Source organism: Toxorhynchites rutilus, chromosome 1 (assembly GCF_029784135.1).
Source record: "Toxorhynchites rutilus septentrionalis strain SRP chromosome 1, ASM2978413v1, whole genome shotgun sequence".
NCBI lineage: Eukaryota > Metazoa > Arthropoda > Insecta > Diptera > Culicidae > Toxorhynchites > Toxorhynchites rutilus.
The window spans coordinates 47,475,104-47,503,053 of NC_073744.1; the positions used below are offsets into that span (position 1 = coordinate 47,475,104).

The window sequence follows — 27,950 nt, forward strand, 5'->3', positions numbered from 1 at the left end:
CGTATCTCCGCCCAACGGTAATTCTGTTAGACTCAATCAATTACTCTTATTGGAGAGAAAAATGGATGAGGAGAATTATTTCTAAAATCCTACACTGTCTCAACACTGTCACTGTCACTTGAAAAAGGTGTACTATTTCAGAAATATCAAACCTTATTTCAGGTACATTCCTTCAATGATTTTCCTCACAATACCTCAGTGTGAATCATAAAGTCGACCCATATCTATCTCTCCCTTAAAATTCTATGATACATTCGATTGTCAGTTTCAAAATAATTCTAGAAGCACTCGATTATATTGATTTCGGACTATATTATGTTCGGTATTTCACCCCATCTCCAGTAAAACTGAACAACTCAACCCCAATGTTTCAAACCTTTTTCTTTCGCGTTTCTACCCCTCCTGAAACTTTCTGTCAAACCACCCCACAGACGGCCGCCGACTGGGAATGACAGTAAGGACACTTTTTTTGTCACCCGTGTCTGGTTAGTTGGGGCATCACAAGACAAGAAAAAAAAAGAAAAAAAATGACACAAATGGGGGGAAACTCGGAAGTGTTTTTCTTGTACTCGAAATTAAATGATAATCAAATAAGCGGACACCGGTCGGTCCCGGCTCCGGGGGAGGGGTTATAAATTAAGACATCGGTTGAAGAATTGAAAAAGGCAGCAGCAATTGGCGAAGGATGAAATAATCGTCATTTTTTGTTTCTCCCCCTCTTTTTTCCTATTGGTTGATAGTTTTTTCCCCTCTGTCTTCTACTGTACTGTGAGCTGTTTATGGTATTTTTTCTCGAAACACTTTTTGTCGGTGCTTTATGATTTTGGAAGTGTGATTACTCTCCCGTCAGCTTTGATGGACAGATGGGATAGCAAAAAAAGGGAAAGGATTGATGCGGGTGAGACCTGATTTCAGCGTAGTTGCCTTTTTTGAGGAATGAAAAAGACTTCAAAATTATCCGAAGGTTATTTGGTTGATAGTCATTTCTGTGACACTTTTTCTGATATACCAAATTCTGAAGAACTGCTCAGATAGATGAGCGACTGGAATTGTTATCTGTTGGTTTATGCTCTGATGAGCAGTCCGTTTGTTGAATAACCCCTAGCAATAATTTACGATGGCTTGAGCTACTATCAGTCTAATCTGCCAGGTAAATTCTATTCAGGAAAAATCTTCATTCAATTCCACCACAAAACCAAAGTCGAAAAGGCAAAAGCTAATCAAGTGCAAAAAATGGTTGCCCTGGGAATGCAGAGAAAACACTACAAACGAGTTTTCGGCTTTCTTTTGAACTTCCCTAACCGCTTTAACTGACCTACTCTCAGATAAAGTCATTGATACCGGCTGATAAGGGATGCGACAGCAGGGATCGGAGCACAGAAAAGGGAAATTAAAATGATAGGCCGTTCGATTGACATCCTCCGCATCGTCGCCAATCCCACTTAACGAGATACAATCGTCGGGGGTAACTCCGGCTTGGAGAAAACTCCACCGGAGAGACCCGATAAAAACAAAATTGAATTTGCCCTCGTCGAAATTCGACGCTATTGTTCCTAATTCCTTGCGTAACCCGGCTTAAGATTTCCCACGAAGCGATCGTTTAGTTTCGCCAGTTCCGGGGAAAAGGTGTAAGGCCAGCGAAGGGCGAGAGAGTGGAATAATTCCAGAAAAGGTTTTACTTTTTCACCATGCTGTAACTGGAAAGGCGTAAAATCCTTTTCTCGCTCCTTTTCCGCGCAAAGATGCTTTTAATGTTTCCCACGGACGAAAAAAAAAGAGCGATGCTGACTGAAGTTGAATTCATTCCATCGTTTTGCTTTGAACCTCGCGCTTCCTCTCACTCCCTGGAGAGGGGAAAAAACCTGGAAAACTTTCGGTGAGTTATTCGAGATGAAATTATTTTATTCTCCCCAACGTACAGAAGGTAGTAGGAACGATCAACACAATTTACGGGCGCTGTTTCAATTCTCAACGAACTTGACACGTGTCTGCCCTTATGCATTCAATATGATGAAGAGAGGGGAGATAAAAGATGTTAACAATTTCAAACTAGAGTTTCTGGGGATTCGTTTTGAATATGGTGTGGCGAAAACGAAATTGTTCGCAACGTTACTATGAGTCCAGTCCAGTAACAGTATTAGCTACAACTGAACACCTATGCAAGTGAGCATATAGTAAAGGTTTAGCAGATGAAAAGAAATATTGCGTTGTAAATAAATAGAATCTGATTTGATATAATTTTATTGAGATACCTTGATTTATACTTTCTTAGATCCCTTTGAGTACCATGATGATTGGTAGAAGGCATGTTTTCAATGTCATTCTTGTTCGTACATCTCGGGTCCGTTGTCTAGCTCGTGGCTGAAGCCTTGGAGATGTCCGATCACGAAAATCGTAAACTAGATCATTATTCTCCGTGCAAACTTAGTAACATTATTTGAAATTTGACCCGATCCTGGAGATAATAAGATATGAAATAAGATATCATGGACAATGGGTCTTCGTTCATAGGGAGTCTTCGTACCCTAATTGGTTGCGTGTCCGCTACTAAGCGAACAATCATGAGCTCATAACTCAGGGCCCCTCAACTGACCATCTTTGTGTGCTATTCTAGCTACTATGCCCACGCAACAATCATCATGTGACGGTAATCCTAGTCCCTTACCGCTCACATTTGAGGTCTGCTACATCGGTAATTGGCACTATTAATAACACATCAATGGAAGCCTCATATCAGTAGTCCCGCTGTGAACAGTCCAACTGTGAACATTCGAACAATAGGAACAGTGTCTTAGAATATCAACAAATTTTGTATAATATCAACAAATTTTCTTTCAGCTTGAAACACACTGCCCTCATTATTTTGATGACAATAACAAACGAGTTCATTCTGTTCATATCGCTGTTGCATGAACAAATTTGCTATAATGAATGAATGCGGCAATGAGTGGGGTTCATAACTTCGCTGTTATTTATACTCAGAATATCAAAAGCAACGAATTGATATTCATCACATCCGAAACGATATTCGTTCTGGTAGTAAAATTGAGTCAAAACTTAAAAATAAAAATTTTGTTTAGTTAATTGTCAGGCTGGACCATTTAGAGAACAAAAACGCCAGAGATCGATGAAACAAACTTTGCAAGAAATCGCGCAAGATTTTATTTGGCGAGACGGTAACAACGGCATATGCAGAACGGATACAACGAGTAATGGTAGCTATCGGCAAGAGATTTGCAATTGATAAACAATTGCTTCTACACTTGATGGCAAATGGATAACATATCATAATCTTCCTTTGCCTGTGTAGATTGAGAAGGACTTAAGCAACAGAACAGTAAAAGTCCGAATTCAATAAAAACCAACCGCACACAGCAGCCTCAGGTTGGAAGTAAACAACAGCTGATATTCATTAGGCTAAAATGAAATTCAACTCTGACGTTTTCAATAATCAAGACGAAGATGACCAAGATGGAAAATGAAAGATGGGAAGATTTTCAAATCTGTGACGTCACAGATTTTGTTTGTGTATGTTACTTTTCTTATAATAGTCCACTACATAGGAAAAGTGTTGTTATTTAAAGTAAAAATAAGCAGATAAAAAGAATGAAATGAAATGAACTAGTTTTTTTTCTTAAAACAATGCTAGCTTTTAAAATCATAAGAGCCCAACTGATATTTTGGCAGAAACTTAAATTACAGTATTATTGAGGTGTTTTAAAATTAATTTCAATTTTTTCTTCTCGTTCGTCGACCAAAAACGTAAATGAATCTTGGATCTTTCGGCACGAACGGCGTAATGGAAAGACGCCTTGTCCGGCCAGAAGACGTACTTCTCATCCGCGTGATGCTCGTTCAGGAACGGCAGCAGGATTTTATCGAGGCACTCTTCTCGATAGATTTGATGGTTGATTGCCAGACCGCTCGGCTTAAGCCAAGGCTTTGAAATGCCTCGGTCGGAAATGGCGATGTACAACATAACCTTTTTTTGGATGCGGTGTGGATGACTTGTCGCTGGAGTAGTAATTATCATTTCCTGGAATATGCGTTTTGGACAGTGGAAAATAGCTTTCGTCATCCAGAACGAAAGACGTCCCGCGGTATTTTTTGGTCATCCACCGACACTGTGATTTAACCGTCTCAATCTGCTCATCCGTGTACTCCGGCGACCTCGTCTTCTTCCTGCAGACGATTCTTTCCATCTTGAGGCTCCGATGGATCAATACGTGGGAGCAGCCATATTTCCGACCGGCGTCACGCAGGCTGGTTGCGTCCTTGTTGCCAAACAGCTTCTTTAACGACGTCTTCCTCTGCTTCGTCATTTTCGTCACCGGACGACCACTTCCGACCTTCCGCTCTACGTTCAGGGAACCCAGGATACGATATACCGTACTGACAGGTACATTTTCTTCCTTAAAATGTGCCACCGTGAACTTTTTTCCTTGCTGGAAATGCGTTTCGTAGAACCGTACAATGCGTTCGCGGAGCACGTGCTGTTTCGACGCCATCTTTGCTTTGACTAAATTCAAACTAGCAAAACCAAACACGCCTACTGTTTCTAGGGAGCCCAAAGAGCAATTTTCTTGGAGAAAGAAAATTTTACGCTCTTTATTTGAGTTACTGAAAGGTATTGAAAAAAATTTCATTTTTTATTTAACACCCGTTAAAGTAATTACAATTGCTGACAAGACATAAAATAAGATTAGGTCGCTCTAAAATCCAAACATAGTAGACATTAGAATAGTATTTCTGTTAAAAGAAGAAGTCAAAGAAAAAAATTAAACAAAAAAAAAACAGAACAAGTCATGAACTAAAACATGACTTGTTCTGTTTTTTTTATAATGCGAAAAATATTTTTTGGAAATATGTAATTAGGTTCTGTATATCCTTTTTCACAGTTATTCGTAGACACATTCAATGCTGTACCATTTGGGTAACTGAGTGGTATGCCTGGAATGCGAACTTCCTATCTTTCTGGCTACTAATACAATCAAAGTTTAACACAACCAAAAGCCGTGAATCTTCCCACCTTCGATTCTTCATCTAGGAAGATGACACTGGGTGGAAAAATAAACTTCAAAACATATTGGAAAGCAAAAGTTCATTTGCTCATATTCACTGGTTGTCTGGATCTGTCATTTTGATATTCGTTTGGAATATATAGGTTTTCCATGCAACCTAGCTCGAAAATATATGAATTTGAGCTTAGCGAAGATGATTTTTTTCAACACTGAATAGGAATATTCTTATTCCGAAAAATGTGACATGTGTTGTGTATCGATAGAAAAGGAATACTCTTACGTCTAAACGGCTACTGTGTAAAACAAAAGTTATCTAAAGATAAAAAATATACATGAATAAATTCGGCTCTGTTACAGCTGAATTGCTAGATGAGCCTAATAAAAAAAAAAAAATAAACAGATGTGATAAAAAAAATGGTTCAAGTGGCACACTGGCATTCTATAAAACAAATCTCATTTGATCAAAAATTGTTTCAATCGAGCCATTTTTCTCCTTCCATTCGGGATATCCTTCTTTATCTATACCTCGTGAATGATTCTGTCGAACAGCTGAATTTACAATACTTTTTTCTCGAATGTTTGAAAAATAACAAATTCCAGCTTTTTTCATAATATCTATCATTAGGGTAATGGTCATTCTCCGGAACTTGAAATATTTGAATGTTTTCAAAGAACTTTGTTCATATATCATACTTAGTTGATTCTAATCCTTTGCTTATTCGCAGCGTATACCTCGTTCTGGATGATTTGAGTTTGATAGTTTTTCTCTGTTTTAGCTGGTGGGGGATGAAGAATCTCTGGGGGAGAACTTCAAACAATCATTCGCGCTCGCGGAACACCAAACCATGTTGAACAAAATAGTGGAAAAGCACGATTACATATTCACTTTTCATCGAGGGTGGAAAACAAGATCACTCCGATAACTCCTCATAAGTTCCGGGCAGCGTTTTGATTTAGTAAGCAAACATTCATTAAACCATGCCATGACCCTCCAGATTTTATGAATTGATACCAAATAACCAATTAATACGGTGTTTTTGATGGAAAACCAGAAGTAAATAATTCTGAAGTACTTCATTGCACCTCTGACTATGCATTCGTGTTGATGAAAAGCTATCACAAACGTGTATTTTCCAAAACTTATTTAAACTAGTGAAGTAGCCAAACCGACGCTTGGCCTTCCCACCAAATTTGGAATCGTAGCCCATTGTTTGGTTACAAGTTCTTTTACTCGAACGGGCAAATCGTACACGGAGCGACTTTTCCGTGTTATTCAGATGTACTTTTGCCGTAGTGCGTGAGTCTTTCAGTAAGGGTGTCAAATCAGAAAACATGTCACGTTTTTTCTAAAATACGTTAACGTTAACGTTAATAAGTATTTCTGCATCGATTTGCATACCAGTCGAATCGGAAATTCCCTAGGAATTATAAAATACATTAGGTGTACCGGTAGGTTTCACAATAGATGGCGTAACTTTATTACTATTCCAGTGAATCAAATTTCCAGACATTGTTGGAAAGCTACTGTCATTGCGCGTCTTTTTCAGTATATGTCAAAAAGTTGAAGCTTAAACAACATAAGTTTTGCCACTTCGAATATATAGAATATATCGAATATCATACCAACGAGAGTGTTTTTGCGGGGAGTTACTTCATTACTTCAATATGAAGAAAAAAGCTGCGGAAAGTCATCGCATTTTGGTGGAAGTTTATGGTGACCATGCTCCAACTGAGCGAACGCGTCAGACGTGATTTGCACGGTTTAAAAGTGGTAATTTTAACTCGGAAGACGAAGACCGTTCTGGACCGCCAAAAAAGTTTGAAGATGAAGAATTGGAGACTTTATTCGATCAAGATCCATCACAAACACAACAAGAACTTGCAGATACACTTGGAGTAGCTCAGCAAACCATATCCGATCGTTTTGAGCCGGTCGTGACGAGCGTACGATGCACGGTTCTTTACAAATGAACCACGGTTCAGAAAAGAGCCGGGTTTGAAAAGAGTCTCGCCTCAAAAAAGAGCTGCTTTTCGAAAGAATCTCGTCTAAAAAAAGAGCCACGGTTCAAAATAGTCTTGACTTAAAAAAAGCCGCGGTTCAAAGAAGCACCGCTCAAATGAGCGAGCGGCTCTGATCCGCTCACTGAAATTAACCGTTTTGCCAACTTCTACTACGGATCTCACTTGGCTAAAAGAAAACTCAACAGAAAGGACCTAGAGCTATAACCAAAATCTGCTTTTTAGCGTTTAATTACTTGTGTACCACGCCATACAATATTCACACAATATAAATATACCACTGCGAATCAAGCGCATCTTGATCGCACACTCGGAATTCAAATGTATTGATCTACGGACAGATACGGATAGAAGAAATATAGCAATTTAAGCTCCGCCCGATGACAACTTGTTCACTGGTTTGAGCGTAAACCCCTAATTTTCAATTACTGTTCACCAGTCTTGCTCCTGCCAGCGAGCGATTAACATCTCTTTGGAGGTTCGATAGTGTGTCATGTTGCAGGATAAAAACCTGGCGATATTTGGTTTGCAAGACAAGGTGGATGAACTTGCTCGATGAAATGATACAGTGTAGTTTTTCATGCCGTCCCATGCTGGTGTAGAGCGCTTGAGCGTTCTTGCACACGCACACAATATTAGATTTTCTGCGTTGCCAAATGTAGATTGAAATGATTAATGTTTTTTTGATAAGAATGGTGGCAAAAGCACAAACATTTGATCTCCCGCTGACATGTGTATGACAACTGGAAGCATTGCCGTTATAGCTGCAACACTAAGGAGAGAAATGACACTGACGATGCCTGCTCAATATTCTCGTCCTATCATTCTCGTTGGAGAAAGGATGAATCATGACTCGAACATCTTCAGTTAATTCGACAAAACCATTCTACAAAGCTACTCATTTTACACGACTGAAACTTCGTACTAAAGAGTTATTTTGAGAATATCGATTCATTATAATAATACCCGAAGTGATACATTGAATTGGATTGAATAATTTCATAGTCCTACATTGGGGGCGTTCGTTTAGTATGCGATCGATCGTGAGTTCAAATCTCAGGACCCTCATTGACCATCTTTGTGTTGTTACAGAATAGCTACGTCCACGCAACAATCATCATCGATGGAGATCGATCCACGGTCGAAATAGGATCCATTCATCCATACAACTGCTCTGCTCTGCAAGACACATCGGGCTGCTGTCCTATAAATAACTCAACAATGATCAATATCAACTGTCTCCGCTGTCCGGTGGTCTAACTGGATAATGGAAGAACAGAAAGAATACTCTTACGCCTAAATGGCTACTGTGTAAATGTACCATATGCAATGGTATAGAAGGAATACTGGCGAATGGCAACTGTGTAAGGTGCCTTAATTATATATATGATAACCTGTAACATATCCGAATTTTAATCGTGTACATGTCACAACACGATTAAAATTCGGCTCTGTTACAGCTAAAATACTAATGAGCCTAAAATAAATAAATGGGATAAAAAAATAGTCCTACATCGGAAATGCGATCGCGTGCCAGGATCAATCCCATACAATTTTCTTCAAAATAAAATGAAAAAAAACGCACAATTTTACAGTGTAATTCTCAGTATCGTACATCATCTTAATCTTTCATTTGTAACTGCGTTTTTTTGGGGGTCTCGTAGCCACATTGGTTGCGCGTTCGCTTAGTAAGCGATCGATCGTGAGTTCAAAACTCAGGGCCCTAATTGACCATCTTTATGCTGTTACAGAATAACTACGTCCACGCAACAATCATCATCGATGGAGATCGATCCACGGTCGAAATAAGATCCATTCATCCATACAACTGCTCTGCTCTGCAAGACACATCGGGCTGCTGTTCTATAAATAACTCAACAATGATCAATCAACTGTCTCCGCTGTCCGGTGGTCTAACTGGATAATGGAAGAACAAAAAGAATACTCTTACGCCTAAATGGCTCCTGTGTGAATGTCCCATATGTAATGGTATAGAAGAAATACTGGCGAATGGCAACTGTGTAATGTGCTAACTATAGATATGATAACCATGTGACATGTACACGATTAAAATTCGGCTCTGTTACAGCTAAAATGCTAATGAGCGCCTTAAATAAATAAATGGGTTAAAAAAAAAACTGCGGTTTATATGGTCCATGCGTGAGTTCAAATATTCTAGATTCACATTCGAACATTTCAAAAATTTTCGTCTCATTCGAAACGAGAAAAAAACATGTTGATGCTGCGATGTTGGAGCAGCATTGATGCGAAAAGTGAAATGAATTGTTCCGTGAGTTGCCTTTGTGTCGCTGTCATGATTCAGGGAATAATCATTCGCAGAACGCTGATGTTTTTAGACACTCTTCGTCAAACTGCGTGGTTGTGCTAGACGCTGAACTTTGACTGAAATAATTGGAGCGCATGATGCAAATTGAAATTACAGATTCATTGTAATTTCTAATTGACGTTTTTCCGTTTACGTTTACGCAAGAAAAAAAAAGCGTCGCGATAGATTGTGATTACACATTAACGTATAGCGTCAGTCGTGCGATTAAGCAAGCAATTATTCGACGGTATTATGAGCCAGATGTAAGACTCACCATGATGGAATGTCACACAATAATGAACACAAACACCACGTCAGTTTGACACGATGCATATGATATCTACCATCATCGTATTTCCAGGCACAGTAAAACTCATGTTTATTCCAGTTTTGATACTACGTGTACAGTCACGGATACCAATTTGAAAATAACCGATCATGAGACCTTAGTTATCAATTTTGTAGATAATCTCGTTGTGAACGGTGATTTTGTGAAATTACATGAGAAGGAACAGGAGGAAATATTCGAAACAGAAATGAAATAATGCTCTGAATCCGAAATATTTTCATTCCACAAACTACGATATTTTCTTCACACACAAAAGTAAAATGCCTACAAGGCAGCATAGATATTTCGTAGTGATAGAATATACAAAACACAGACCGATGACGTTGTAAAAATAAACAATCTCCCACGAATCTACCCGCCTACGTATCACCGCTTACAGCCACGATGCCTCTCCGCAGGGAAGTCGGGGGAGGACAACACAAACAGCACTTAAAATTCGACGCGAAAAACAAAAACAAAATAAGCACGGAATCGAATTGATTCTTGTAAATGTAACAGCTCACAAATATCACGAGAAGCGACGGCACGTGTCGAAACGAGGTCCTGACGGTGTACCCCGGTGCGGTGTACCGGCGGGCAAGGGTAGAATGATGATTATAATTAGAAACTGAGAATGGCGTGGAAACCATACGAGGTGAAACGAAACAAAAAAAAAAGCTTTTAATTAAGTTTTTTTTGTTCGCGCCGGATATTCAACCTGCCAACATGACTCATAATGTATCCGTTGCAAGCAAAAGTGTTTTTGTCGGGTCACAATTTTTTGTGAGTTTTCTGCTCGGGCGAAATATGGCTAATAGGCGTTAGTCTCTGTAGGGACCGAAGCATCTCATCATGAGGTGATGGTCACTTATCGATGGGGATGGGGTCGCGGAAGCTCATTTTTCAATTGCAGTTCATTAGCTCGGTCGTTTCTTCTCGGACGGCGCGGCGAAAGCAAAAAAAAATTGAAATTCTAATGAATTGAATAAATCCTCCACTGCGCAATGCATTTTCACAGATGATACAAAACGTTCATCAACATTTAAAAAAAGGTGAATCGAAGCTTCTTGTTTTCAATCCCTGTTCAGATTTTATTTACAAAAATTGAGGATTAAAGATGTACATACTTTTTCATAATTAAGCTCGGATATTTTTATAATGGCGGTAGTTCGATATCGAATATACTATGTTTGTCCAATTTCTCCTGTATTGTGTGGATTGTTCTGTGTGAACAGAGCACAAGAAAATAATTGTGTTATTTGCAATTGATATAGCGAAGTGGAAATTTTTATGGCAGGGGAGAGGGAGGCAAGTTGGCGACGTTAAGCTTTGGTGAGCCCTGGATCTTGGAATTATTTTTTTTTATTGTTGATGCTGATTCATATAGCCTGAAGTGTTTTCTATCATATTATCTATTGGATGGGCAAAACGTGGAGGCAAGTTGGCGAATATGGGTTGGTCACCTAAAAATCAACAAAATGTGATAACAATTATTTATTCATCCTTGGTTGGAACAGTGGAAATGCCATTTTCATCAACACTGTAAATGTCACACGCAGGAAAACGATACTGAGCTCGTATATCTTCCAAAGTTCAAAAAAAAAGTCACAATTTTCTTTATTGAACGCCATTAATCGAGCCGCTGAGGTATTTTCTGGCTTTCTTAAAGATAGCTTATGAACCTTCATAAACATTCCAACCCATGTCCGTCCAGCGCATGTTCCTTTGAAAGGGTGCTCTATGCCATTTTTAACCGCAAACGAATAGGCAATTCTTCGAAGCTGGACCTGAATATGGCTTTAAAGCGGCCTTTATTGGACGATGTATTCTGAAATTGATACACATTTAATATTTTTTCCATGAAGATCATGGAAACGCAAATGCTGAATTGAAAATCTAACCTCCATGTCTGGATATTTTCGTCGCGTCTCAAAATTGGTTCTGACACACCGAACTGTTTTGAAGCACCCAGAACAGACAAACCTTCTTTTATAGCTTTCATAACATTCTCCAAACTGGTATCCGACCAATATTGGTCTTTTTTTGCTTATAAGTTCTAACCATCTGCAATAAAAAACCAAAAATTAACATAATGTTGCAGTTCGCCAACTTGCCCCCAAGCGACTTTTTCAATAAAAAAATTTAGCTGAAAAAATTCATGATTGAAACTCGCCGGAAACAAACAAATTATGTACAATAGAGTACCTTTATCGTGTATGAAATTATTTTGAAATTTCAACTTTTCTCCTAAAGTGGATAATGAAATTTGGAAAAACGGAAAAAAATAACAAAATAACGATTTTTCTCATTTTTATTTTTCACTTTTTTGTGATAACGTTTTCGGCAGAGTTACCGAGTACAAAGTTTGGCCTTGTTATGATGCAGCTTCAGTAAAAAGTAGGTGGCGCTACCTTCACTGCAACGGGTCAAATTACCGATTTGTCATCTTGCCTCCCTCTCCCCTACACGATGTTAGTGGTATGTGGATATTAGTTATATTTCGAAGACCTGTAGTTATCGATATTTTGTCGAAATATTTATTCTCCAAAGAGTTTTCAAATTCAATTACGCTTCCTCTTAATTAGTATAGCATTATTTTGAATTGTTTTCTCTATGATTGGAAATCATTCAGATTTCGATTAAAAGTGTAGGTGAGGTGGGATTGTACGAACATGTTAAGAAAAACTTCTATTGTATCGTCGGGACATGAGTTCTCGAAATTTAAATGCAATTTCTTACAGTTCAACATACTGTTTTTCGAATTTATCGGCAACATGTTTTACAAAAAATATTTTTCAATGTTTTTTACTGAAATTAAAACAGACCGAAAAACAGAACATTTGTTCGAAGCGGCTAAAACGGGCATATAGTGGGGGAAATATGGACAGGTTTGTAATCAACAAAGCGTAGAGGTAGGCTAACAGATTTCTGTACAATAAAAAGAATTACATAAAATAAAACAACTGGTCTGAACAATCACAGTCCTACGTCAAAATATCCGTCCGTGCCCCTCTCTGAGGAGGGGGGGGGAGGGGGGTACAGGAGACAGTCAACTGTAAATCTTATTAGATAGTAATTCGACATATTACAGCATATTATGAATTTGACACATAAAGATTGTTTATGGGCCCTATTATAGAAATCGAATCGAGGATTCGATACAATCACTATCACTATCACACCGAGTAAAATCTGGAATTATAGAAATCGAGGAATACAGCTCGACTCGTTACTCTGCTCGAATGTCAGTGGTGGTGCAGAAATATTTTGAAACGAGTTTGAAATGTTTCGCAAAGCACTATAGAAAGGATGCCAAATTTTTTTTGAGACATCTGCTATGAAAATTATAAATATCTATATTTCCAAAAGAGTTTGTATGGTTATGTTTTGGCGAAAACTGATATTCCCTCAACGAATGAAACTTAATAGGCGTAATGCATAAATGGATGTGTAATAAAAACGACATCATGAAACAATTTGCTTCACAATAAATACAATTATTGGAAAATGAACTTTTTCATGTATTCTCACAACTGCAATCTATGGAATTCCGTAAGGAGTCACGCATGAATTTCACTTTTTTAGCAAAACAATTTTTTTTTTGCATGTAATTTTCTTTTAGCGTCGATTTCTTGTTGTAGCGGCGTCAATAGGTTTATTGTATTGGGTCACCATCTGTGGCCCTAAATTCTCGCTTGTTGTGTGCTAGTGTTTCCTTTACCCTTCACATCATATCAATCCAAATCTGTAATTTATAAAGAACCATTATTGTTTTGCAAAACATTTCAGCTTTAGCATATGGTATAGAAAGCTTGGTATAGTATAGCAATAAAAAAGAAAATTTCCGACAAAAGTAACACGTAATAATGTACGCTAGCAGGAATAAGCAATTTTTAGGTAGGAAATTCGGTTGATAGTAATTCAAAGAATGATAAAATTTACTTATGAAGTTATGTATCATAGAAGAAACGCTTACTTTCTGCCATTCTGAACCAAGAGGCATTGATGGTCTCAGTGCATTAAGCTCCTCACTGAATTTCTCCCAATTTTCCTTAACCGGGATTCTATTTGAACTGCCTCCACTAAAACCTCGAGCAATGTTTACATTCGCTTTTATTGGTTCAATGAGTCGTTCAAACTGCTGGTGATTTGTCTGTCTATTCATTTTCAGCCACTGAAATATACGCTGGAAGTAAGTTCTGCATTGTAAATTGTAACATGATTAATATAAATAATGCTGGATTGTACACTTACCTTGTAAAGACTATTCTGGCAGCACCGTAAAACAAATACTGAGCAAAACAAACGAACATGTGTTGAAAATTGCATATATCTAAGGGTTTCCGAAATGTTTCCCAAAGGGAAACATCAAGGACGCAAACCAGGGGGGTCTTCGTAGCCACTTGGTTACGCGTTCGCTTACTAAGCGATCGGTCGTGAGTTCAAACTCAGGACCCTCAATTGACCATCTTTGTGTTGTTATAGAATAACTACGTCTACGCAAACATCATCAGCGATGGAGATCGATCCACGGTCGAAAATAGATCGATTCATCCATACAACTGCTCTGCTCTGCAAGAAACATCGGGCTGCTGTTCTATAAATAACCCAACAATGATCACTATCAACTGTCTCCGCTGTTCGGTCTGCTGAACAATGGAAGAACAGAAAGAATACCCTTACGCCGAAATGGCTACTACTGTGTAATTTACCATAATGTAATGGAACAGAAAACTTAACGCCTAAATGGCTACTACTAACTACTGTGTAATTTACAGTTTATAGAAACATAAATATATGTACATGTACACGATTAAAAAACCCGGCTCTGTTACAGCTAAAATGCTAATGAGCCTAATAAATAAATAAATGGGATAAAAAAAAAGGACGCAAACCAAAACAAAATAATTCTCCGAAGATATGCAACAAGTGAACCAAACAGCTCGAAAATTTCTGACACTTGCATCGATAGCTATCACTTGCTCGGTGCTATCGAATTGCTCGATTTCTATAATGGTAAAATAGAGCTAACGAGCAAAATTTCTATCGCCTCGATTTCTATAATAGGGTCCTATGTCTCAGGAAGAATTCATGGTACAGGTGCGGTCGTTCGGCCGATAAGTTGGATAGGGGAACGGTATATGAGAAAAGTACGAAAGTAAGCATTCACCTGAAGTATGAAAGAGAGAAGTTAAACACAAGCGTTCGACATTCTGCATTCTCTCAATCAGTACTACACTGCGTTTCATAACTATAGAACCACTAATTTTTTTTCTGATTTTCTATAGATATGTAAAAAGTCGGTTGAATTGAAGTATATAGTGTAGGATATAATTACTATCTTCATTTTAGAGACAGCCCATTTGAACTTTATTGTTGTGTTCAAGCGCGAAACATTTAAAAAACTAAAATTCGAGTGTTTCATAACTATACAGTGGTAGACATCCCTTTAACCGCACCCTATTTTTTCTCAATATCTTGAAAAATAAGTCAATTATTTGTACAGTTTTGTTCATAAAAGGCTATTATTGTTTATTTCCATCGAATTCATTCTTAAAAAAAAAGTATAAATTCTTTTTTTGTTTTCTAAGTAATTCAAACATGTGGAATTAGGGTGGACATTCGTTTAGCCGCATCCTAAAATTTCAATAAAAGAAAATTTGTGCGGCAAATTTCGAGTCCAATCGGTAGCTTATATTTAGTATGTCCACCTCCATTTCGGATCACTTTGAAAACTCGTTTTGGCATCGAGTCAGACAGCTTTTAAAGTGTTGCCATATTTTTTATAGCCCAACACTCCTGAATTACTGCCTTGAGACTGGAAATGTTGTCAAATTGTCATCCGTTTGCATAGACCATCTCGGCCAAGATTCTCCATAGGTTCTCTATGTGATTGCAATCGACTGCCAGCAATGTCCTTCTCGGCAAACCATGCCTTCGATTGCTTGGAAACGTGGATCTATGCATTATCCTGCTGAAAAAAAGACAGGTGGGTAATGTCAGGGACATAACCGGAGTGACGTAGGACTATACAAAGGGGACAGCTTTTGCTAAATATATATTTCGAATATATATTTTTATTTTCTTCTCCTACGTGAATACCTACCTATCTACCTGAAAAATGATTTGGTTTACTGTTTACTGTTCATGAACATGTTGGGGGTTCTGAAAAGAACCTTTGGTGTTGTGTTTTTGCGTGTTTTTACAAACTTGATTCTTGTTTTTTTTCTGAAGGCTTTGTACTTATTAAATGTTCAACGCCGGACATCTTTCGGCGTATGCACATATCGTACAATCAAAATGATGGCTGTGATAGGAAATGCATCGGTGGTTATCAGCTCATTCACAATCATATATTTCACTATTGAGCATATTATCGTACCTTAAACTGTGGTTTCGGAGACGAATGAATTGTAAGATTTGTAGTCTCCGCAAACAGAGTAAATAAAAATGAAAAAGAACTGAGGTTTTGGAAACGAACTCTACGATCTGTCGAGAAATAAACGAGCTAGAAGCGTTCTGAAAAACCAACAGTAAATACAGGGACGGATGACCTTCGGATTAAAGTCCTTTAAAATAAGAACAGAGCAGCAGGAAATACTTAGCTCATCGTGTTGCTCCTTAGTTATTTCTCTATGCAATGCAGATGTAACGTCAGTCAATTTTCAACATCAGTTATCAACTAAAGAAAGCAGTTCTTGCTACCGAGAAAATTCGTTAATGCCATCCTGCATACAATGTGTTGTAATTTAAGGTTCCCGGAATAAATCGCCACAGAAAACGACTGCAACAGAAACCACCGCTTATAAAATGTGTAGTAGGCTATAAATATTGTGGCGCGGTATTGTATTTCAAAACAAGAATTAACCGGGCAAACGTATCGCCCCAGGCAAACGTAACGCCCCGGGCAGACGTATACCGTCCGACGCTCGCTAGAGCTCGGTCGGACATTGCTAAAGGATCGTATCCTATGTTTCAAACTAACCGGGCAATCAGTGGATCCCAGGTTTGCGTGCGAGACACCGCCGCTTCCGACGGCGGGTCGGCGGTGGACTCGGATTGCGTCATCTTGGCGGCATGGGCCGCCTCGATTCCTTATCCTCGCCAAATGGGGACTTCGTCCCCATTACATTGTCCTCAGAATAAATTTCGAAAAACGAGAACAAGAGAATAAATTTATAATAGAAATGTGAGGCACATGATGTTTTTCCCGCGCCAAATATTTCTAGCCTACTACACTTTTTCTAAGCGGTTGTTTCTGTTGCAGTTGTTTACTGTGGCGATTTATTCCGGTCACCGTAATTTAAAGCCACTTTTAATTCGGAAACCATACATGGGTTTGTGAAAACTGAATGATCAATTTAAAAGACCCCAACCATCAATAAGTTCAAGAACAAGCATAAACAAAATAAATCAGTTTATATTATATGTCATATTATGTCACTTTAGAATGCATTGGTATTGTGAATAACTTTTAATAACTCTTCTTTGAATGGTTTAATGGCCCTGAAAAGCGCGGTGTTTTACGGTGGCTGGTTTTGCCACCAAAGCAGTCTGTATAAACAAACTTTATCCTTCATCTACCTGCTGCCGTTTTGCGATTGCGTTTGCCACTCGCTGAAACTAGTTGTTGCCTCCGAACCGAATGTGCTCTGTTCTGTAGGCGGGTTTTCTTATTGTCGTGAGCAGCTTTGCAAGCCAACTCGAGCACTCCGGCGGCCGAAATTCTATAACCGCTATTAGGTATACTGGTGCTCCGGCACCAATCCGTTGATGCGATGTGATGTGAAACGATGCCATACAACCACACTGATTTACGGTTTGAAAGAGAATGATATATTTTTCAGCGGATCCGCGCCTTTTGTACTCTAGCGGTACACACTCACAGGATAGAGACAAATCGGCAGACTCAGCCAAAGGGGCGAGTCCAACCAGACGAACGAATGAGCGTTTAAAGGCAGCGATGGCAAAAAAATACATTCATTACGATTTGTTCGCTCGTTGGATTCACATACAGGCTAAAAAGGTTCCTTTTCAGGATCACAAAATTATCTAAAGAGTTTATTGTTTTGTTATCACTCGATATCCCCATCTTGTTCGGCTAAACCTTCCTGTTTAGCGATTTGTTGCCACTCGCCACAGCTTTCACAGTTGGAAAATTTCTTCCCATCCAGCTTTGTGACTTGTTTTACAGTAAATTACATTCAATGCGACGTTCCGAAGCACCACTCAGTGTCGCATTGGAGGCGATTTTAACCTGTAATTGAACATTTGCGATGACAGTGATACAGTGTCGACTTTCAATGTGGGGTCATAATTTGGACCCCGAACTCTATGTTTACAAAAATGTTCAACTAAATATGTCGCATTACATGTCCGTCCAATTAGCTAAATGTCGAACTAATTGTAAATCGCTGTACTTTCAATCTGGAAACAATTTAAGAATTGGTGAAAATTGAATAATCAGGAAAGTCCCCAAGTATCAATAAGCTCAGAACAACTGCCAAATTCACATACGCATCAGATCCTGGCAAACAAATTATGAAAAAAATAAATTTGTGTTTTATTATTATTTTGGATATTATTTTAGAAAGCATTGAACTGTATTTCGTAAACACTTTTTTGAAAGGTTTAATGGCCCTGATAAGCGCCTTGTTTTATGGAATGGTTCCAATTTAGAAAACTTAGTACTCGTGGTTTTGAAAAAAACCATTTCGAACGCCCTCGATGCCGCCTTGTTCTGGATTTGCCACCAAAGCAGATTGTAAAAAGAACAAACTTTTTTCTTCTGCTGCCAACTGCCTTTTTGCGATTGCGTTTGCCACTCGCCACTCGCTGCAACTGCCTGTTGTTGTCTTGATGTCCACCGAATGTGTTCTGATCCGAATGCAGTTTTTCTTATCGTCGCGAGCAGCTTTGCCAACTAACTCGATCACTTCGGCGGCCGAAACTAAACACGGTTCGAGCGGGATTTTGCCTTTTCCTTCACTTTTCCTCCTTTGCCATGTCCAGACATGGCTGCTTGGGTTGGTTTGTTGATGTGTTGTGATGCGAACCGATGTGGTGTACGGTTTGAATGAGAATGATCGTTACGGCAGCGGAGCGGGGATTTTTAAGCAGACTGGCTGGCTCGAGAATTACGCATGTGTGAGACTGCGACCAATGTTTCGTTCATTTTTTTTCTTTTTCCTTTCCAATCGTGCTTCATTCTATTTCGCTGCTGCTCTGGTTGCCCGTTTTATTCGGTACGATTTGAGGAGCACAAAATGGACCAATCAAAAATGGGCACATAGTGCATTTGGACAATGCTTGATATTTCACAATTATTCAATTATTTATCTCAAGAAAAATGAAATGTTATTCGTTATGATAGATGCGTAGATATATTTCCTATCAATTGATGCAAAAACCTTTGCGATCTATTGAGAAATTCTCGAGTTATAAGCGTTCCAAATCTTGCATTTTTTCCTACTTGTTCAGTGCCTAGATTTCCATTTCACCCCCGATATCTTCCGGTTAGACGTAGTCCTACGTCAAAACGATATCCTCGGTAGCGTTATTCTCAACATGGCAATCAAAACATCCTCCAGTAATTGAAGATACTTTTCGGAGTTCATTCGGGTGAAAATGAAACAAATGGAAAGTTTGCTGTGATAGGAAACGGCTCCCCACACTGTCAAACTTCCGCCCCCAAAGTTTCGCTTCGATCTCACGACATTCCGTCGACTTAATTTCTACCAATAGCAACTGTAACAGTCCGGACCATCCAAATTGAACTTTTTTCGCCGGAAAATACAACATTTCTCCATTCTAGTTTCCATTCCATGTATTGCCGGGCGAAAATGAGATGGTTCTGCTTATGGGTGGCGGTCAGTTTCGGCTTCACTTGAAGTTTCTTCCACATGATGTTTGGCGACTCATTCAAGATGTGCGCAATACGCCTCCTCGTTACTGGAACAACCGATTCTGCCTTAATGTATGAGCAGGACATCGTTTCCTGGTTGCTTCGTGTCTTATTCGACCTTTAAGACGCAAAGTAACTTTGGTGTTCCAATTTGTTGGTCGTTATATATCATATTTCTGGCACTATTTAAAGAAATTCCGTACCACTTTCTCAGATAGACCAATTTTTGTTACGATCGAGCGATTGTAAAACTTTAGTTCACTGAATATCTTTATTATTTTCCGCCCCTCTTCCGTCAATAGAATACCTTTCGCCATTCCTTTAAATTCTACGTAGATCACTAATCTGACCAACTTCTTCCGTTGCACATCTAATGTTTACATTGTAAATTGAGCATTTCCAAGTATTTTTTCGAAAAAGACAGATAAAGGCTTGGTGATTATGCGAAAACCTGATTTTTATGCCCTGCGGCTAAACGTATGTCTCGGGAAAAAACGACGTTTGAATGTTTATATCCACCGATGTCGCCTTGTGTGTGTGACGCACGTTCTTTCAATAAAATTGACCTAAATATACTACCACTACAGCAAATAAGTATCCCGATAAAAAGAACATTCCTTGTTGTTTTGTAAGTGTTTCAAGTTTTTTCCAAGTGCGGCTAAACGAATGTCTATCACTGTATAAATACTACAGGAATCGGTTCAGTAGAACTTGAGATATTGTGTATGCCTGTTAGGAAAAAAAACTATTTTCGAGAAAAACGCGATTTAATGATTCAACTGGATGACTGGATCGAGAAAAAAAAATGGATAAATCCAGTTTCAACTGGAACAATTATTTCAATAATTTAAATTTTCCATTCACAAATGAATTAACTTTTTCGTAGATACCTAATAACGCTTCTCTGTTAACTCACAAACAGAATTGTAGCCATCAGTGGATTAAATTTTGATATTCAATCACTCAAAATTCATAACATCGAAGCCGCTGAAATTACATCCACGCGTGGAATCATGTATGAGTTTCGGTTTTGGTTTCCCTTTTGATCAGTATTCATTGCCATAGGGCGGTTTAAATATTTAAGAAAAACATCTAGAAGGGAAAAAGAAATTTGATATTCAAAATGTAACTATACAAATACAGTGTTTATATCATTCCCACTGCCCGTTTTACCCGCACTTCCCCCACTATTACAGTAATTTACATTTAATGCGACATCTAGCTAATTGGACAGACCTGTAATGCGACACGTTTAATTGGACATTTTTACCACTAATTGGACATTTTTGTAAACATCGAGTTCGGGACCCAAATTGAAAGTCGCCACCAGATGCGACACTGTACCACTGTACCACTGTGCCTCGGCATTAAATGTAAATTACTGTCCTACTCACGACTCGTAATATGGCTGTCTTGTTGTGACTTATTCTGTCGGGTTATTTCCACAGAATTTAAAGATACATCCCCGCATTTTAGAAAAGCTTCAAACCTTACTTGAGTATCTATGGTAAAATGGTATGAAGTTCGAAATATGGTCTCTGAAGGATGGTTAACAACGATGACATATACAACTCGATGTAAGATGTAATATCTCTGGCACAAGTCAGATGCTCATCACACAACCCCCGGTATTTCCAAATGGGTGCTCTCGAAATGTTAGTTAGCCATGAAGACATTTGGCTTTGCACGGAATTCACCGAAACACGTCCCTTTCGGGGTACCACTCTATCTACTGCAGAATATTACGAAAGGTCTTTTTAATGAACATTTTCACCGCACATAATTCTTAGAATCCGAACCGAACCTTTTCCGTAAAAAAAAAGTACACATCCAACACAACCGGCTGGCTGGTCGTTTTGCGTCACTGATCCTCTCCGATACTTAATTTTCCCCATCAACAATGCCGGCAGGGGAACGGAACCGAAAACGAAGGCCATCAAGCGCCAGAGCAAAATGTAAACATTAATTAATGATTTGGATCGCTTTCTGAATGATCTCGGTTCAGGACCTTTTTTCCCGTCAGCCAGAGCCGGGTATACTTCCCCTGCCAAGCGGTAATGTAAGACTGTTCGTTCGTTCCCACCGAATTGATTTTTTTCTCCACCTACATCGATACGGTCATTTTTCAGGCCGGCTGAACAACGGTTGCGGAACATTGAACCGCCGAAAAAGCTGTTGTTAATTAATAAGCGACCGGTACTGACTGCAAAAAATAATTAAATAATTATTAATTAAACTCGTCCCGGGGATGTGCAAATCAGAATCGAACCTGACAGCGGAATGATGATGAAACTGGTGATTAATAGCTCGGCTCGGGCCGAGGGCATGATAAAGAATCGCTCGTTGACAATAATTTCCTTCAATTCTTTTTTTTTTTTGCACTTACCTTCGGTTTCGGCTGAGTGATTTGTCCCTTCCGATCTCCGCGTCCATTCGAAAATTAACCCATCACCGAAATTTGTCTCGTTTGACATCTGGGAAATGTATACAATGGTACTCAAAGTTGATACCATAATCAATTACAGTGGATACCGAAGGGAATTGATTAATTATGGGGAACTTTTCTTCCGCGTTATGATTCTGTCAATCTAGCATTATTGCGGAGAAACGGATTCCACATCGGATTGGGATGGAAGATACGCTTTTTTTTTGTCAGCACAATCCACTCTGAATTTTATGCAAATTTTATGCGGAATTGGTCAGATTGACTTTTGAGCGGTTGTATTACTTTTAGTAAGTACATGTCGGACTCGATTATCCGGAGTATTGATTTTTTTTTCACTCCGGATAATCGAGTCAAAAAAAAATTTTTTATTCGTTTTTTTTTGCATGTATTTTTTTTTTAATAAAAGAAGAATTTGATTTTTGATTCATCCCCTTAAAGTCAGAAAACACCTTTCTCACATGAAAAAAATAAATTTATCCTGATTCTCTCAGGAGGTGATAGTTACAGATCTTTTTTTCTGTTTCGGACTCTGTTGCCTCAAACTGGCTCTACATAAAAAAGTACGTACAACTCTGTTGCCTTCATTTGAAAGATGAGAAAATTTAGTATAGGATACAGTAGTGTAACATCTAAATTTTTTGGAAGTGAAAAACTTAAAAGTTAATAATTTTTAATGTGTTATTATTACTTTTATCCTAAAAAGCTCTACAATTTGTTCTTTGAAACCCAAATTATATCTTTCTTAATTTGGCTGCAATATCGATATAAAGAATTCCTGGTAAAAAATCAAGCAAAATCTCCAAAAAATCACTATTTTTACCCCACTGTACATGTAATAGCCACTCAAATCACACCTTAACGTTGAAAGGTTACATTTCTTCTTTTCAACTAGCAATAATCGCACCTCAGATGCACCTCATTGGTTACGATATCGCCACTGCGCAAAGCTTACATTTCTTCTTGAAATAAGTCATATTTGAAACATAAAAAAAAAATATTTTTTTCCAAACTGTATATAATCGAGTCCAAAATTGTATATAATCGAATCACATATAATCGAGTCTGTATATAATCGAGTCCGACCTGTATCAAATGAAAGGTATTGACTGGTAGAACACAGTTATTGATTAAAAATGCAAATCCGAAATGGCCACTAAATAGTCGACTATGTATTTTTTGGATTCCCCTCAACACAGGGAAACTTAGATATAGCGTGCCCTCGTTATAACGTACACATTTTCAAAGTTCAAAGGAATAATTTTTTGAATAGTATTTTTCTGAAAGAAAAATCAATTATCTGTATTTTGATACTAAAGCTTGGTTTGTACTTTTAACCAATCCCGAAGTACGACTGTTTTGTGATTTCGGATTCTAAATGAATCAAATTTCAATCAACAGTACGAAGAGAAACATCATGAGAAAGGTTGGCTTCGTCTTCTAGTTGAATTTATCCATTAACCTTACTCAAACAGCAACACAATAAAGTAATATAAGCTACGTTTCCGAGTTCTTTATTATGTTTCGATATAACGTACAATTCGATACAACGTACAATTTTGAAAGTAAAATGTACGTTATATCGAAGTTACCCTGTATTGTTATTAAATGAAATGATTTGACTAATAGAATACAGTGAATAATTAAAATATTCCGAAGAAAGTTAGGTAAAAATTAAAAATTAAAAAAAAAAAATTAATGGTTTTATTGTAGAGATAACATTGTAGTATACTAATGGTACAGATAATTTACTAAAAACTAGAAAATAAAATAAATAAAACAGCTTTTTAAGTTATACGGATTAATGTACTAAAAGCTAGAAAAAAGTTGGACAAGTAACAGTTAGTAGTTATCACATCCGTTCGTTCATTTATGTATGTGTTGTTGATAATGTAGTGTATTCTCCAAGTCAAGCCATTCAGCCATTTATTAGCGGCGGCCAAATTTTATTTTACAAGATCATGGAATACGCAGTTTTATAATGGAAATAGAATTAAAGGTATGTTCCAAATTTCAGATCAATCAGTGATCAGGAACGGGGTCAAATTTCAATTAATGTGGGGCAATCCTACAAACACTCAAACATACATACAAACAGGGCAAGCTGAATGAAACCATCACAAAGTAATTGTTTATTTGGGAACACCATCTTGGATTTGTATGTCTCATAAATAACTGTGTTCTACTAGTCAAGCCCTTTCATTTGATATCCATATTGAAGGAGTTGCGGAAAAAAATGGCACCATCTTGTGGTGGCGTCCATCTTGGCTTTTCATTTTTCATAAATAACTGTATTCTACTAGTCAAGCCCTTTTTTTGATGCCCATATTGATCGGGTTCTGAGAAAATATGTAATCCGCTATCTTGTGGTGGCGGCCATTTTGGATTTGCATTTTTCGGAAATATCTGTGTTCTACTAGTCAAGCCCTTTCATTTGATACCCATATTGGCTATTCAATATGGAATTATTATACAAATCATTCAAAATTTCCGAAAATCAAAAATAAAATACTCCGGATAATCGAGTCTAAAATTCCGGATAATCGAATCCCGGATAATCGAGTCTCCGGATAATCGAGTCCGACCTGTATTAGCATATCTAGCGTACTGATTCTGAAGTATTGTATGAAAACCATTCCGTTTGGAAGTTTACCACAATTCCAGGAATTATGACAACTTTCTCAGATATAACGAGTGGCAACTAAAATTTTGGAATTTCTTTCTCAAGCTATCAAAAAAGAACTCTGATTTATTGAAATTAATGATCAATTGTCCATTGTTGAAATGAAAATAGTGAACATTTGAAAACGGTCCGTAATCGGCTGTTCGACGAAGCTTCCGTTTGATATCGTAACAGGAGAGTTGTACGACCTTCATGTAAACTTTGCGAAAGCATCTGTTACGGCCCAGGCCGAACAAACAGAAAGAAAGCACAAAATTTTATTTTCAAACACTTTATTTATCACACAAAAAAAATTGCACAAAGATCACTATAAACACTATATAAACAACATTATCCTGAGTTCGCACCTGTAAACGAGATCGGTTAACGCAGCTATACATTAAAATAGTTATTGTCACTTACCTTTCTAATAGATACACTTACCTAGAAAGAACAGTGATTAGTTGTATCATGAATAACACTTACCACTAGCGGTAGGAAACAACACAAAACAACAATCAACACATTAACAATAACAAGATAATTGTCACGGAATAGGGAACGCATGGAAACGAGGCCGCTATACAAAGCGTATTGTTTATAGTGAACATTCGAGAAGGAACCCGACTAAAGAATCAATCGCAATTATAGGCTGTTCAAATGGCTATGGGCTAATCGTATAACTAGGGCACGGAACGTTAAGAGCAAAGTCAGTCGCAATAAATTCTTCGATCAGGATAGGTCGAGCTTTTGACTATATTCGATCTCATCATCTCTCTACATCATCATCGGGTAGCCAGTCTACTCTTATCTCTTCATCACTCTGGAACACTGCTCAGATACCTCTCTGGGCGGAGACAGCATCTCTTGGTTGTACCAATCAACTGTTTACCGTTCGTGGCTCTCCAGTTATTTTTGTACACCAAGGAGCCCAAAATCCCGAAGAAATCTTCGATTGGGCGACACTGAGGCAGATTGGTCAGGTTCAGGTTTTTGGGTACAAATGGGATCGAATGAGTATTCAGTAACGATTGTGTTTTCTGGCGTAATGCGATGAGGCTTTATCCAGCCAAAATACATATTGTCCATCTGCAAGATGTTTTTGTTGCAATGGGATCAAAATTTTGTTCAAACATTCGTTCTGGTACATATCTTGATTGATAGGCAAACCAGAGGGCTTGAACCATTGCTCATAAATACCTCTTTCGGGAAGGGCAGTATACAGAACTCTTTCTGTTCAAACTCATGTTTGAACTTTTATCTTATGTTCAGAGATACAGTGGAACGGCGTGTTCGAAAGAGAGAAGTAAATTCCGTCGCCCAAAACAAAACATTTTCTGGAATTATTTTTTATCAACCGGCTGCATAGGAGTTTCAGCGTCGAAATCTGTTTCTCAGTGTATTCCGGGGCTCTTGTCTTCTTTCGGCACTATATTTTGACACTTTTCAATGTTTTGCAGATGTTTGGTGAGAACAGTTGAACTTTTTTGCGGCATCCCGTTGGCTCAGTGAATTGTTCAAGTTATAGAAAGGGCGAGAAAGAGAAAGTCCTGTTGGATATGGTAAACAAATGAAGCCGCAACATTTTTGCTTTCAAAATGTTGTACCGTTTTTTGCCGAGTTTTCTGTGCAGTTCGTAGAACTGGAAAAGACGAGTTGAATATCTATATTAGGGTGGCAGCGAAAATTGACATGTCAAACGTCAATAACCGACCATGTTATTTGTTTATGGACTCAAAAAATGACCTGGGCAAAGTTTCAGCTCAATTGAGCGTGATTTAGGGGTGCCTCAAAGCGCTCAAAGTTTTGATTTTTTGATCCTCGAAAATCTTCGAAAGTTTCCATGCCAAATGACTGAAAAATGCATAAAACGTCGAGAACTGGTGTGATCTCTAAAAAAATTGGCCAAAAATCGACCTTCTAGGAAAAAAAAGATTATGGTGGTTTTAGGGGGCAATATGAAAATGAATTTCTGCCTGTCTGATTCTTATGCACGTGGAAATTACCGAACCGATTGGCTTGAAATTTGTATGTAGGGGTTCTTGGGGCCGGGGAGGGTTCAAATGAAACACAAATTTCTGAATAACTCAAGAACTAATCAAGAAAATGGAACCAAATTTGGCATATGGTGGTTTTAGGGGGCAATAAATATTTCTATGGTAGTTCGACAATTCGCTAATCCAATTCGCTCAAGCTGAAATCTATTGTACTTACAATCCATTAAGTCTGCTACTGACATTAATTTGGATCTCTCAATACTCACTTCTTATACATCAATGGATTATTTTAATATTCGCTGATTAAATACTGATTAATTGATACTGATATTAATTAATACTGATATTAATATAAATTTCTGTCGCATTCAATAAGTATTCCAAGCATCCGTGGTAAACACCGCCATTAAACAATAAACCGAGATGTAGAAAACCCCTTCGTATTCAATTGCAAATGACTTTTGGGTTCTCCACGCAGTTTCTCCGTCAACATGACTCAATAGTCAGTCGGGTGTTAAGACGCTGTCTCCCTCTGCGACTCGACTATCTCATTACATTCTTCCCCGTCAAATGGACTTAATTGCATTTTGAAGTGAATCTTCTAAAAATAAACTCGTTCCTCTCTCTCTCTCTCTCTCTCTCTCTCACTCTCTCTCATGTACCACGTATGCATGTATCGATGTTTGAGTTCAACGTGGTTTGACATATACTACGGGTAATTTGGATATGTTTATATCGTACACGAAAATTACTCACACATATAAAATAGCGTACAGTGTTGTGTTCACAACCACTGTGAATTTTGTTGATATACACCCGTTTTGACGTAGGACTACGTCTTACATTAAGGGTGCCAAATCAGAAAACAGGTCAAGTTTCTGTAAAATAAAGTTAACGTGAATAACTATTTTTGCTGCGAACGGATTTTAACGATTTGCACATCAATCGAATCGGAAATTTTCTAAGATTTGTTTGATATGCATACATTACAATCCTATAGTTTGTATATGGTTTAAATTGATGAAAGTTGGAAGCATTCTTGGATAGTAAGTAAGCTGTCGCTAGCGAATAAGTATGGCATCTCCTCTGAGGAAAGTTCTTAGAGTCTTTCTGTACCCGAAACAACTAAGGTCGCTTATTCTGCTCGTTTTGTGTTTTATGTTTCTCCTCGAGCTGTGAACGCTAGCGAATATTTCACTTGAAGCGCAGCTGATATTGCAATTCACGCAACTATCTGAGCCATGGCAAAG

General features: G+C 38.1%; 1 protein-coding gene and 1 pseudogene across 1 annotated transcript in view; one reads left to right on the forward strand and one right to left on the reverse strand.

Moving 5' to 3' along the window:
* The window catches only part of LOC129762532 (neurotrimin), a 946,497-nt gene that overhangs the window by 13,972 nt on the left and 904,575 nt on the right, over positions 1-27,950 (forward strand). The window lies entirely within an intron of this gene.
* Positions 22,829-22,993, reverse strand: LOC129763681 (U4 spliceosomal RNA; annotated as a pseudogene).